At 53.9% G+C, this 2,500-nt stretch overlaps 2 non-coding genes across 2 annotated transcripts; both read left to right on the top strand.

Annotated features, from left to right (window-relative positions):
• Positions 1 to 59: 59 nt before the first annotated feature.
• On the top strand, positions 60 to 1,869 carry LOC145747494 (small subunit ribosomal RNA). The gene has a single exon (XR_014282218.1). It is a non-coding gene; the product is annotated as a small subunit ribosomal RNA (ribosomal RNA).
• A 245-nt stretch (positions 1,870 to 2,114) lies between these two features.
• Positions 2,115 to 2,268, top strand: LOC145746700 (5.8S ribosomal RNA). Its single transcript, XR_014281474.1, has one exon. It is a non-coding gene; the product is annotated as a 5.8S ribosomal RNA (ribosomal RNA).
• The last annotated feature ends 232 nt before the right edge of the window (positions 2,269 to 2,500 follow it).

Genomic DNA, 2,500 nt, shown 5'->3' on the forward strand with positions numbered 1-2,500 from the left:
TGCGATACCGCGACGGGGAAAGCGAAAGACTCCGTTCGCGTATTTTGTCGGCCGATAGTTACCTGGTTGATCCTGCCAGTAGTCATATGCTTGTCTCAAAGATTAAGCCATGCATGTCTCAGTACGAACTTGCGTACGGTAAAACTGCGAATGGCTCATTAAATCAGTCGTGATTCATTTGATCGTAAATTTTACTTGGATAACTGTGGTAATTCTAGAGCTAATACATGCAAAAAGCGCCGACCTTGCGGGAGGCGCGCCTTTATCATATCAAAAACCTGCCGGGCTTCGGCTCGTCTTGTTGGCGACTCGGGATAACTTTGCTGATCGCACGGTCTTGCACCGGCGACGGATCATTCAAGTGTCTGCCCTATCAACTTTCGTCGGTACGGTATCTGCCTACCGAGGTTCTTACGGGTAACGGGGAATCAGGGTTCGATTCCGGAGAGGGAGCCTGAGAAACGGCTACCACATCCAAGGAAGGCAGCAGGCGCGCAAATTACCCATTCCCGACGCGGGGAGGTAGTGACGAAAAATAACGATACAGGACTCTAACGAGGCCCTGTAATTGGAATGAGTACACTGTAAAAATTTTAACGAGTATCCATTGGAGGGCAAGTCTGGTGCCAGCAGCCGCGGTAATTCCAGCTCCAAAAGTGTATATTTAAGTTGTTGCGGTTAAAAAGCTCGTAGTTGGATTTTGGGCGCAGGCGTTCGGTCCGTCGCAAGGCGTGCACTGTTCGTTCTGGCTTTACCTCCGGTTTTCCGTCGGTGCTCTTGACTGAGTGTCGGCGGCGGCCGGGACGTTTACCTTGAAAAAATTAGAGTGTTCAAAGCAGGCGCTTCGCCTGGATAGTGTTGCATGGAATAATGAAATAGGACCTCGGTTCTTTTTTGTTGGTTTTCGGAGCGCGAGGTAATGATTAAGAGGGACGGACGGGGGCATTCGTACTGTGCCGTTAGAGGTGAAATTCTTGGATCGGCGCAAGACGAACGACTGCGAAAGCATTTGCCAAGAATGTTTTCTTTAATCAAGAGCGAAAGTCAGAGGTTCGAAGACGATCAGATACCGTCCTAGTTCTGACTATAAACGATGCCAACTAGCGATCGGGGGGCGTTATTTTGACGACCTCTCCGGCAGCTTGCGGGAAACCAAAGTCTTTGGGTTCCGGGGGAAGTATGGTTGCAAAGCTGAAACTTAAAGGAATTGACGGAAGGGCACCACCAGGAGTGGAGCCTGCGGCTTAATTTGACTCAACACGGGAAATCTCACCCGGCCCGGACACAGCGAGGATTGACAGATTGAGAGCTCTTTCATGATTCTGTGGGTGGTGGTGCATGGCCGTTCTTAGTTGGTGGAGCGATTTGTCTGGTTAATTCCGATAACGAACGAGACTCTGGCTTGCTAAATAGTTACGCGGCCTTCCCGGCCGGCGTTTAACTTCTTAGAGGGACTAGTGGCGTTTAGCCACACGAGATTGAGCAATAACAGGTCTGTGATGCCCTTAGATGTTCGGGGCCGCACGCGCGCTACACTGACCGGATCAACGTGTGTTCGCCTTGGCCGAAAGGTCTGGGTAACCCGATGAACCCCGGTCGTGCTAGGGATAGAGAATTGAAATTATTTCGCTTGAACGAGGAATTCCCAGTAAGCGCGAGTCATTAGCTCGCGTTGATTACGTCCCTGCCCTTTGTACACACCGCCCGTCGCTACTACCGATTGAATGGTTTAGTGAGGTCCTCCGATTGGGCCCGGGCTCGACTGGCGACGGTTGGGTCTTGGCCCGAAAAGACGATCTAACTTGATTACTTAGAGGAAGTAAAAGTCGTAACAAGGTTTCCGTAGGTGAACCTGCGGAAGGATCATTAGCGCGAGAAAAAAAATCGAAGAGCGAAAGAGCAAACACCGGGACGGCGACGTGCCTCGGCGCGTCCGCCGCCCCGCGATCAGGAACTTGTTTTGTCGGCGTCGAGTGCCCGAAGGCTTCATGCGGTGCGCGGGCTTGTCGCACTATTTGTTGCGACCGCGACCCGCTCGGCGTCACGCGATTTTTTCAGCCGGATGGCGAATCGAGGTTAGGAATCGAAGAGCGAAAAGCAAACAAACAAACGATGGCTCTTGGCGGTGGACCACTCGGCTCGCGAGTCGATGAAGGACGCAGCAAGCTGCGTGATTTAATGTGAATTGCAGAACACATTGAGCATTGACGATCTGAACGCGTATTGCGGCCTCGGGTTCATCCCGGGACCGCGTCCGTCTCAGGGTCGCAGAAACGACAACGGCCGGCGGGATCGGCTCCGCGACGGCTCGGCTCGCGTGCGTATGCCCGGCGACGGGCAATCGCCGCTCGGTTGAAGGTGGAAAGTTTTGGTATTCGGGCTCGCGTCAGCGATGCGTGGCGGCCGGCGAGCCGCGCCGCGTCCGCTTGCCGCCCGAGTCGCAACGACGGCGCTGTCGACCTCGAGCTGGGGGCCTCGACGCGTCGGTCGCGATTCGCGC

The sequence above is a fragment of the Corella eumyota genome, chromosome 3 (genome assembly GCF_963082875.1).
Source record: "Corella eumyota chromosome 3, kaCorEumy4.1, whole genome shotgun sequence".
In the NCBI taxonomy this organism is placed as follows: Eukaryota; Metazoa; Chordata; class Ascidiacea; order Phlebobranchia; family Corellidae; genus Corella; species Corella eumyota.